The sequence below is a fragment of the Carcharhinus amblyrhynchos genome, chromosome 7, assembly GCF_965287045.1.
Source record: "Carcharhinus amblyrhynchos chromosome 7, sCarAmb.v2.hapA, whole genome shotgun sequence".
NCBI lineage: Eukaryota > Metazoa > Chordata > Chondrichthyes > Carcharhiniformes > Carcharhinidae > Carcharhinus > Carcharhinus amblyrhynchos.
In genome coordinates this window covers 55,484,142-55,496,502 of record NC_137330.1, presented here as the reverse complement: position 1 = coordinate 55,496,502, position 12,361 = coordinate 55,484,142, and positions in this window count along the sequence as shown.

Genomic DNA, 12,361 nt, shown 5'->3' with positions numbered 1-12,361 from the left:
TGTGTCTGGAAATCAATTTGAGGATACTTAGAAGGCAAAGTGAAAGGACTTCCAAAGGACACAGGAGGATTTGCCCTGGTGTGGCAGGGAGAAGGGAAACTGCTGGAAAGCTGGAAGGAGTGTGGGACTTAACCTACCAAATTACATCTACGGCTAGCATGGCATAATATACAAGCTAGTCACAAAGTATTACTGAGTTAAGTAGTTAATGGGGAAGTAACATTTCTACAGTTTGGTATACTAGTTGCCCAATAAGTAATCTTTAGTCCATGTTGATTGAAAATATGAAATCTTATTGTTAGATTCTACTAGATACTTAGAATCATAGAGGTTTACAGCATGGAAACAGACCCTTTGGCCCAACTTGTCTATGCCACCCTTTTTTTTAAACTACTAAGCTAGCCCTAATTGCCCATGTTTGGCCCATATCCCTATATACCCATCTCACCCGAGTAACTGTCTAAATCCTTTTTGAAGACAGAATTGTACCCACCTCTACCAGTACCTCCGGCAGCTCGTTCCAGACACTCAACACCTTGTGTATGAAAAAAGTTCCCCTTTGGACCCTTTCGTATTTCTCCCCTCTCACCTTAAACCTATGTCCTCTAGTTTTAGACTCCTCTACCTTTAGGAAAAGATGTTGACTATTTAACTGATCTATGCCTCTCGTTATTTGATATAAAGAGGTGTGATTTTCTAAGTTATCAATCTCTATAGAGATTGTGATGATGGTGTTGCAGGTTATGTCAAGCTCGACTAGATTCGAATGAAATGGAATAGGGCATACCTACATTTCAAAAACCAGCGCATGAACTTTGTTGTTCCAAAAGCAATTGATATCAAAGAAAATGGAAGGGTTGAAGGAAAGAGCGTAGGTGAAGACTGCAAAAGACATTGAAACCAAAGAACAAATGAATATCATGCACGTATTTCAGGTGTAGAAGATGAAGATCTGTTGCTGTTAACATGGACAAAATGAAAAATGAGGTCTAGAATAAGGATAGCGAATGGAAATCTTTCGACATCAGCAGATGCAAAATTATTAAGTGATTCATCTCTGACTCCTCCTGAAGTCCTTGGCATCACACAAGTCAGTCTTCAGCTAATTTGATTCACTCCAAGTGCAGGAAGTAATGTGAAGGCACTGGATATGGAAAGGCTATTTGCAACATGCCAACAAACAGACTGAAAACTTCTGCTCCAGGATGCCACATGCTCTTGCCAAGCTGTTCCAGTACAACCACAACACTGGCATCTACCCACCAATATTGAAAACTGCTAGAGAAATCCTTTCCACATAAAGCAAGAAAAATTCAATCTGTCTAATTTTGATGTATCAATCTACCCCTGATCATCAGCAAGGCGACGGAAGACGTCATCGACAATGCTATTAAATGACACTTATTCAGTCATAATCAGTACAATGAGCCTCAGTTTGAGTTCTGCCTGAGACACTTGGCTACTGACCTCATTACAGCCATTGGTCCAACATGGACAAAAAGCGCTGAACTCTAAAGGTGAGAGTCTCTGTTCTTGACATCAAGGCAGCATTGGACTGTGTGTGGTATCAGGGATGCTCAGGAAAACTGGAGTCAACGGGAAGGGGAAAACTCTCCATTGGTTGGAGTCATACCTAGTACAGGCTGTGGTTCTTGAAAGTCAATCATCTCATTCCCAGGACATCACTTCAGATGTTCCTCAAAAGCTTTAGTGGCTTTATCAATGACCTTCCCTTCATCATAAGTAGTCGTGGGGATGTTCACTTATTGCACAATATTCAGCAGCATTTCCGAGTTCTCAAATACTGAAGCAGTCTATGGCCTTATGCAACATTCAGGCTTGGGCTGATAAGCAGCAATAATATCTGTGACAATAACATTTATAAAACAAACAAAGAACAACACAGCACGGGAAACAGGCCCTTCGGCCTAACGAGCCCACGCCGCCGTCCCACTGTCTCAGTGACCTATTCATGATTTTAGTCTACGCCTAATGTGCGAGGATCAGGGAGGTCCAATTTAGGGACAATTTAGTACCCAATCAATCAGCCTAAAAGCACATCTTTGGGGATGCCATATAAGTGCAAGAGAGAATCTAAGTAAGTTCTATAAGAATCTATATAAGTTCTGCTTCCAAAAAGAATCACTGAACTGTTTATTAAAAATGGAAATGGAAATCATTGTGATTCTTTCCAAAATGGCAGCTAATGTGCAATAACACGAGTCAAGATTTGATTTGATTTATTATTGTCACATGTAGGAACACAGTGAAAAGCATTGTTTCTTACATGCTATACAAAGCATACCGTTCACAGAGAAGGACATGAGACACTGCAGAACATAAGATAGTAGTTATAGCTAGGGTGTAGAGAAAGATCAACTTAATGCAAGGGAAGTCCATTCAAATGTCTGACAGCAGCAGGGAAGAAGCTGTTTTTGAGTCAGTTAGTATATGACCTCAGATATTTATATCCTTTTCCCTAACAGAAGAAGGTGGAAGGGAGAATGTCTAGGGTGTGTGGATCCTTAATTAAACAGAGGCAAGGGATGGGAGGCTGATTTGCATGATGTATTGGGCTACATTCACAACTTTTTGTAGGTCTTTGCGGTCTTGGTCAGAACAGGAGCCATACCAAGTGTGATGCATATTCTTTCTGGTTGTATCTAAAATTTCTCTTCTGCAGCACATTGCCCCTGCAACTTTCAGCCTATTCATTCCCTCCTACTTTTCCTGATGATACTGGGCATCTTCTACCAGTGGCTAACATCAATGAAAATAACTAATCTATCGTAAACTGAAACACTGAACTCTGACAGACTTCTTAACCACAATTTGAAACGTGAGAAAGTGTGGAGAGAGGAAGTACCAGGACCAAGCCAAATCATTTCCAATTAAATCAGATTTTTTTTCTTTCTAGCCTAATCTAAGATCAATTTCTTCAAACAATTCAGAGAATGACTGACTACGGAATTGTATTGGTCTATATGGTTTTGTGCTACGCAAGATGTTACAATTAACTATGAAACCATTGTACTGCGATGGAGTGAGGAATGTATTTTCTATGTGCACATGAGGCAACACAAATAAACAAGGTTGTGTACATTTTAAATAGGTAGATTTTTTCTGAATGAAATAATCAGATTTCTTTTATGGCTTTTCAAAAATCATTTACAATATAGTAGGGACCTGTGACAAAAATATTTACAGATGGGATTAAGGAGAATTTGGCTACAGTTGGTCTTAAACCAACTTTGAAGGAATGTTTAAAAGTAATTTGTTCCAAGGATAATACCTCATCTTTAAACAAAAACAATGCATTGAGTTAACTATATATTTGTTGGGTAAAATATCTTTACATTATGATAGGAAGTGTCTTAAACAGTTGTTTTTAAATGGTTTTAGCATTTGTGGAATTGGGGCTATTTCCAAATAAAGGATGCAAGCATAATAAGTGGGGATAGAAGTTGAAAATTCTAATCTTTGTTGGCACAGTATTGCCAAAGATCCTGGGATATGACTTCTGCATTTATTTAAAAATGGATCAATGGTGACACATTGGTGATTCAAAAAAAATATCCAGCTGATTGCAGGCCTAAATGGCACAGCAATTCCAACTACGCACTAGCATATATTCTGGTGGCAGAACATCCTACATGCTCTTTACGCATTATTTTCTTAAAGAACCAATTAAAAAGGTAAAATGTAAACAGAGCATGTAAAAACCAGCCAACAGTTTCACTGAAACCGTGGGCTACTCCAAATTCTGGAAGAGGATAACCTACCAGGAATCCCACCAATTCCAGTCCTGGAAATGTGAAAACATTTTTAAACTTGCAGTTAGAAAAGATATTGCACAAGATGTTCCACTTCCAATTGACACCATGTTACAAAACATTAAAGGATTCCACAATCATGAGTGAAGAGGCTCCTCTGCTGCACTCAGCTGGAAGTCTTGCTTCACTGCAACCTACTTTGGAGTCTGCTAACCCAAGGAGCTTATACAATTCCCATCACATGAACCAACTCTAAGTTAGTCTTTTTTAAAAAAATAATCTAGGTTTCAGCATAGAACACTACAGCACAAACAGGCCCTTCCGCCCACAAGTTGCACCGATCATATCCATACCTACCTATAATTCTCAATCCCATTAAATCCCATGTACTCATCCAGAAGTCTCTTAAAAGACCCCAGCGAGTTTGCCTCTACCACCACCAACAGTAACCAAGGCCACTCACTCACTCACTCACCACCCTCAGTGAAAAACTTGCCCTGACATCTCCTCTGTATAATGCAGAAAGTACAAGGAACTACATAATTTCAACTGCTTTCAAATGATGCAGCCCTGAACTTAGAGGAGCTGTCTGTTCATACCACCAAAACATCTGGAATCAGTGGAAACTCAGGACAAGGAACATGAATGGAAGCTTTCAGCATTTCCCCCCAGGGTTTTTGCTGCTCTCTCACAGTCACAATAGGAATTTAGGAGTGAGAAATTCAGGATCATAAAAACTTTGTGGATACTTAGCCTTGTGCAACTAGCTGATAGTTTGTAGGATATGTAAAAACCCTCAAAATTCTCCTTTCCTTTTACAAAGCTGTAGACTCTAGTTACAGCACTTGATCCAAAGACATCAATGTTGTGGTACCTCACTCAGTAACATACATAACATGAGCCTCAACACCGCCAGTGGTTAACACTGCTGTCTCACAGCACTAAGGACGCAGGTCTAATTCCAGCCTTGGGTGACTGTAGATTTTGCATCTTTGCCCTGTGCCTGCTCCAGTTTCCTCCACAGTCCAAAGATGGAACCATAGAAAAGTACAGGACAGAAATAGGCCTTTTGACCCTTCTTGGCTGTGCCAAACCATTTTTCTGCCTAGTCCCACTGACCTGCACTTGGACCATATCCCTCCACACCCCTCTCATCCATGTACCTGTCCAAGCTTTTCTTGGATGTTAAAAGTGAGCCCACATTTACCACTTCATCTGGCAGCTCATTCACACTCCCACTCTGTGTGAAGAGGCCCCCCCCAATGTTCCCTTTCAACTTTTCTCCCCTTCACCCTTAACACATGTCCTCTAGTTTTTTTGTCCCCTAGCCTCAGTGGAAAAAGCCTGCTTGCATTCACTCTATCTATACCCATCATAATTTTATACACCTCTATCAAATCTCCCCTTATTCTTCTAAGCTCCAGGGAATAAAGTCCTAACCTATTCAACCTTTCTCTGTAACTCAGTTTCTCAAGTCCCGGCAACATCATTGTAAACCTTCTCTGCACTCTTTCAACCATATTAATATCCTTCCTGTAATTAGGTGACAAAAACTGCACACAATACTCTAAATTCAGCCTCACCAATGTCTTGTACAACCTCACCATAACATTCCAACTCTTATACTCAATACTTTGATTTATAAAGGCCAATGTACCAAAAGCACTCTTTACGACTCTATCTACCTGTGATGTCATTTTGAGAGAATTATGCATCTGTATTTCCAGATCCTTCTATTCTGCTGCACTCTTCAGTGTCCCACCATTTATCTTGTATGTTCTATCTTGGTTTGTCCTTCCAAAGTACAATATCTCACTTGTCTGCATTAAACTCCATCTGCCATTTTTCAGCCCATTTTTCTAGCTGGCCCAAATCTCTCTGGAAGCTTTGAAAACCTTCCTCACCGTCCACTACTCCTCCAATCTTTGTATCATCAGCAAATTTGCTGATCCAATTTACCACATTGTTGTTTATCATCTGGATAATTGATATGGATGATAATGGACCTAACACTGATCCCTGTGGCATACCACTAGGCACAGGCCTCCACTCAGAAGCAGGATGTGTAGGTTAAGAGGAGGAGCAGGGTAAATAGGTAGAGTTACAGGGATCGAACCTAGGTCAGAAGCTGTTGGAAAGTTGGTGTAGACTTGATGGGTCAATTGGCCTCCTTCTAACAGGCAATAATGCAGCTTTTCATTGCTTCAAGGAAGCAGAGTAAAATATAGCCTTATCCTCACTATGGAGGTCATTACAAAGTAAGTAGGAACCTACCCAATTAATTGCCTTCTCTCATAAAAAGCAGTTAATTCCAGGCAGACTTGCAATTAAACACAATTCACACATGCTGTACTGGGGTTATGTTGAAAATGACTACCGTGTGAATCACTAAAGACAATTCAGGGAGGGTCTTAAGAATCATATACAAATTACAATTTCCTCATCTTTTAAATAGGTTAACTGCTTGAAATCTTCCCTACAATTCAGGAACCTCAAATGAGATTCAAAGCAAACTTTGAGAACGTGCAAAGATCATGAGAAAACCACGATACAAAAGGGTATTGGAGCAGCAAATAAAAAAGGTTTTGAATGGGAAGGGTCTTCACATTAGAGAGAAATATCAACTCCTCACAAAAAGGAACCTTGGTTAGAATAGCACCCTGAGCAGGAATTACCACATCTTCACATTAAAACTATTTCAGTAGTGAATCAGAATTCCTACAGTGCAGGTGGTGGTCATTTGGTTTATAGAGCCCACACCAACCAGAATCCCACCCAAGCCCTACTCTGATAACCCTACAATATTTACCATGCTAATCCCTGATACTGGGGTCAATCAACCTCCCCTGCTCATCTTTGGACTATGGGAGGAAACTCATGCAGATATGGGGAGAATGTGCAAACTCCTATTATCATAGAATCCCTACAGTACAAGAGGCCATTTAGTCCATCGAGTCTGTACTGATCACAATCTCACTATACCACTCATCAGGCCTGAGTGAGTTATTCCCTTTTCTGTTAGTCTGAAAGTCACAACATGGTCCTTAGTTATTTTTCAAATATATGCATGTAAACACAAAAGAATTGTAGGCCATCTCAAGCCTACAACCATGCAATAAAGATCATGGTTGATCTGATCACCACTAACTCCACTTTCCTGCCCGTCTCCATAATCTTTGACAAACTTGGGGATGAAAATCTAACTCAGCCTTACAAGATATTTAATTGCCTATTACACAAACTTGCACTCTAAATTGAGAAGTGCCCATGCATAATTTCTAGTCTAGATTAAAAGTTAGATCAGGGTAACTTTATTTAAAACAATATAGGACTAGAAGTTTTCTTTTCATCCTCTGAGGTATGTGTATGCTGTGCCGAGGGAAAAAGTGAGGGAGGGGGTAGTCAACTACAGCTGATGTAAAGGATAGATGAGAGAAAAAAAAGGGAAATGCAATGACCAGAGGGAGAGGCATATGGGAAGGAAGAGGCAACAGGGGAGATGGGGACAGAGGGGAGGAGGATAGGTGAAGAAATTGGAACGCTGGACAGGCAAGTGAACAGGGTACAAGTAGAGAAGCACTGGGGTTGATTAATTAATTGGCAAGGGTGACAGCAACAAGCAGCATGTCAATTTTCCAGGAGGAAACAGGGCATTATAATGGACTAAGGTCAATCTCTCTTCCCAGTGGAGAGGGCTAGGTTCAGTTGCCAAAAGCAGGGGTGTTAGGGGGGTGGTGGTGGTGGTGTGATGGAAGAGACATGGAGAAACAACAGCACCCTAGAAGTACAGGAGGGTCAAGATGGAGATGGCAACAGTGATATTCAGATTGGGAGGAAGGTTACTAGATTTGAATGTGTTTATAAATGCCATGGCAATTGAGGCTGGTAGAATGATGGGAATGGGAGAAGGCTATTTCCAAAGACAGGACAAAATGCTTATCTGAAAAAGTAATGGGGATGTTGGGAAGCAGATTTTTTAAGCTTCCCCATTTTATTCTGCAACCACTAAACAGAGGCACACAACCACAACACCCATTACAGAAAAGGATATTATTAAACTAGAAAATGCAGAAAAGATTTATTAGGATGCTACTAGGACTCAATGGATTGAGTTATGAGGAGAGGCTGGATAGACTGGAATTTTTCTCTGGAGCATAGGAGGCTGAGGGGTGATCTTATAAGGATATATAATGAGGGCACAGATCAGTTAAATAGTCAATATCTTTTCCTAAAGGTAGGGGAGTCTAAAACTAGAGAGCATAGGTTTAAGGTGAGAGGGGAGAGATGTAAAAGTGTTCAGAGGAGGTAGTTTTTTTCTCATGGAGGGTGGTGAGTGTCTGGAACAAGCTGCCAGAGAGGTGCTGATGAGGCAGGCAATAAAACTGATGCCCAGGCTGTAATCAATAGGAAGTGTCTAATGAAGGGTGCAGGGGGTGGTGGTTGCAGCTTAGATTTTTCTAGTCACAAAACATTACAGAACGTTTAGATGTTGGGTACCCCATTAGCTCAAATAAAAGGGGTAACAAAAACAGAAAATGCTGGAAAATTTCAGCAGGTCTGATAGCATCTGTGGAGAATAGAGCCAATGTTGAGTCTGGATGACCCTTCATCAGAACTCAGGTTAAGAGGCCAGTGTGTGGGATCCAGATGGAGGGGTGGTGAAAGTATTACTGAACTAGGGCAAGACTCCTGCCTAAAGGAGTGAGCAGAGACAAAAGCAATCTTTTGCTGAGTACAGTACGCTCTGCCTCAGGAGGGGAAGGTCAGAGGGTATGGTGGATAAGCAGCAAAAGCTGGGTTAGGAGGATAGGGTCTGAGGAACAGCAGGTGGAGGGTCCTGGATGGGTGTTGCTATGAAGAGTTGTTGGAGCTTGCATTCCTTAACATAAAGGAAGTTTCTCATTAATTCTTTGTCTCATCTGACGCATTAAGTGAAACCGGGAACCAGGACAGCTCTCAAAGAATGAGTTGGTGCTGTTGGAGACAGATAGAAGATGTGCATATGGCACCAAGTGTGGATCTCAGGATGCGGTGAGAACAGCAGCGTGAGGAAGGCTGCATGTCCTGGAGATGCCTGTAAACCTCGGTGGATTTGAAAGGTAAAAAGGGGTGGAACTTCAATCAGAATCCACATGGGCAAGTTGGAGACAGTTGCTGAGAAAGGAAATACGATTGTGAAAACAAGTTTTAGTAAACATTGCATCAAAAACATGGAGGGAAATGGAAAGCACAGGCTGAAGAGACAAACGGAAATTCTGTTGGAGAACAGTACTTCAGGTTAGATATTCTAGGAAGAGAAGTGGCAGGTAGTTAAACACCAAGATAAAAACAAGATACTGCAGATACTGGAACCTGAAACAAAAACAGAAAAGGCTGCAAAATCTCAACAGGTCTGACAGCATCTGCAGAGAAAGAATAGAGCCAATGTTGGTTAAGGACGTCCCTTTGCCACAGATAGAGATTTCAGTTAAAAAGTTAAGTTGTCAGAGTTCCAGATTGCCATAGGCTTCTCTCCCCATGAGGGGGAAGAACTGACTGGTGGAGATTTTAACCTGAGGATCACCACACCTCAGGTGAGGTGCAAGGCTGAGAAGGGGGGGGCCTTCATTAACAACCTCAGCCAGTACTGGAATTGAACCTACACTGTCCTCATTTGTGGTCAAACAGTCCACCTAAAAATGGGATTAATAAATCACTCTGGGACAACTGGACAAGAACTAAAACAGCAGGCTGCAGCCTAAAGGCAGATAAACAGGCTGCAGCTCATATGATTAAAATACACAGGAAATAGGCCATCCCAAAGACAATGGACAAACATACTTGTTTACCAAAGGGGAGCCTTAATCCCTTATTTGGGAGGAAGGTCTGTGACCTACGTGCCTCCAGCACCTACAGGCCTGGTGTTGGGAATACATGATGTGAATATGCCAGCATTGGACTGGGGTAAATACAGTAAAAAGTCTGACAACACCAGGTTTAAGTCCAACTGATTTATTTGATAGTAAACTCAAGCTTTCCCTCTTCAGGTGAATGGAGAGTTCTGGCCTCAGACAGATTATATGCTCTGTCTGAGGCCAGAACTCTCCATTCACCTGAAGAGGGAAACCTCGAAAGCTTGAGTTTACTATCAAATAAAATTGGTTGGACTTAAACCTGGTGTTGTCAGACTTTTTGTTGGGTACACACCCAGTGATCAGAGTGGCAGCACCTGATTGGACTCTTATTGATCAGGCTGATGAAGCCCTGATCGATTGATCGACAAGAATCAGGAGCCGTTCACAAAGGACACAAAACCAAGGGATAAAAAAGGTGCTGCACAACAGAAGCTCTCTGACCCCATGAATGGGCTACAACAACAGTGACCATCACCAGCAACAACCAACACAAGGAAAGCTGCCACACCCGAGAAGGAAAGAAAACCAGAGCTAAAGTGCCAGACCAGAATAAGCAGAGGACTACAGGTACCAGCACACAGATAAAGGCCAATATCTGCCTGGGTACTCGCCTGTCTCACAGTTAAATCAGGTCTGATTTTCACTTGCCTTTGGTGTTGTCATGAGGACTTCACACAAACAGCTCAGCTCTAATTATGCTCTGACAAAGGGTTATCCAGACTTGAAACGTTAGCTCTTCTTTCTCCAGGGACACCGTCAGACCTGCTTCAGGTTTTCTAGTATTTTGTTTCTAAATTTTGTTCCCTGCTCTGCATTCCCAACCACAGGAAATAGTTTTGCCACCTACCCTAGCAAACCTCCTGATATCGGAAATGTTTTAAAGTTTAGATCACAACTTTTAAACTTATGGGAATATTATGTAACCTGTTTTCATAAAGTAACCCCATGATCATTCTGTGCCCACATTTTATGTCCACCTGAGATTTAATGTCACATTTAAAAGACAGCACATCCTTCAGTACTACACTAATACTAGTCTAGCTGATAGCTTGTATTCAAAATATAGGCTAGTCAGCAGAATGGAAAGAAATTGAAATTATACTGATGTGAAGTGAATTGCATAACATCCTATAAATTTCTACACCAAGTGCATTACAAGGTGTTGTGTTAAGGGGTAGCCAGCCTGTTTTTACCTTCTGGAACTTTCTAGGAGGCAGGTGTTAAAAAGTAATCAGTGCAATATGCACATTACCAAAATGTTATATAATGCAAAAGAAAATCCATCACTCCAAGTGTAACAAAGTCAAGCATTTGTGCCAATACATGTCACCTACCACCATCTCATCTTTCATTATCACCTCTGCCAGTCATCTGGGTGCTACAGGAAATCACTTCAAAATGCCAAAGCAGGTTTCCTCCCAATCCAAAAGGCATGCTGGTTAGGTGCCCTGGTCATGCTAGATTCTGTGTAGCTGAACAGGTGCTGGAGTGTAGTGACTCAGGGATTTTCACAGTAACTTCATTAACACCGCAATGTAAGCCTACTTGTGACACTAAAAACTTGAACTCAGCGGGTGAGGAGCAGACCATGGAAAGATCCATTGGCCACAGGCAGGATTTTCCAGTTGAGGCGTATCCAGAAAATCCCACCCAAGAACTCTTAACAGATTTTAAGCAAAATAAAAAAAATCCAATCTAGCTAATTACCACTTTATTAGTTGACTCAAATCAGTAAAATGATAGAGGGATTGTTGGCAGTGTTATCACACAGTACTTAGCTTTAATCTGCTCTGAGGCTCAGTTTGGGTTCTGCCAGGACCACTCAACCCCTGACATCGTTATAGCTTTGAGCCAAACAGGACAGAGTTGAAGAAGCGAGAGCAACTGGCATCAAGGCAAGGTCTGACTGAGGATGGCATCAAGGAGCCCTAGCAGAATTGGAGTCAATGGGAATCAAAAGGGAAAACAGGATGGTTGTGAAGGTCGATCAGCTCAGTCCCTGGATATTACTATAGGGATTCCTCAAGGCACTGTCCCAAGGGCAACAATTTTCAGCTGCTTCACTAATGATGACTTTCCCTCCACCAATAAAAAGGTGGAAGTGTTCACTGATAAACACCATTAACTCTTCAGATACACAAGCAGTTTGTGCCCTTAGGCAGCAAGACCCTGATAACATCTAACTTTGGGTTAACATGTGGCAAGCTATATTTGTGCAGCATAAGTGCCAGGCAATGACAATCTACAAGAGGAAATCAATCCAACTCTCCAGGAAATTCACTGCCATTACTAGTGAATTTCCTGGGGAGTTATCACTGACCAGGAACTGAATTCGACCAACCATGTAAATATTGTGGCTACAAGAGGTCAGAGGCTGGGAATTCTTTGGCAATTATCTAATATTTTGATTCCGCAAAGTCTATCCACCATCTACAAGATATTAGTGAGGAGTGACAGAAATGCCCTTCACTTTGCTGGGTGAGTGTGTATCTCTGCAACACTCAAGACCAGCATCCAGGACAAAGCTGCCTTAGTAGATGGCACCCTACCACTTACGCACAGCAGCAACAGCATGCATCATCTACAAGTTCCCAATCTTGTGTGCATCATGGCACACCTCTACGCTATATAGAAAATCCATCCTTACTGGGAACCTTGTTTTTAAAATTTCTATCTGTCCTTGTCCTTTTCTAA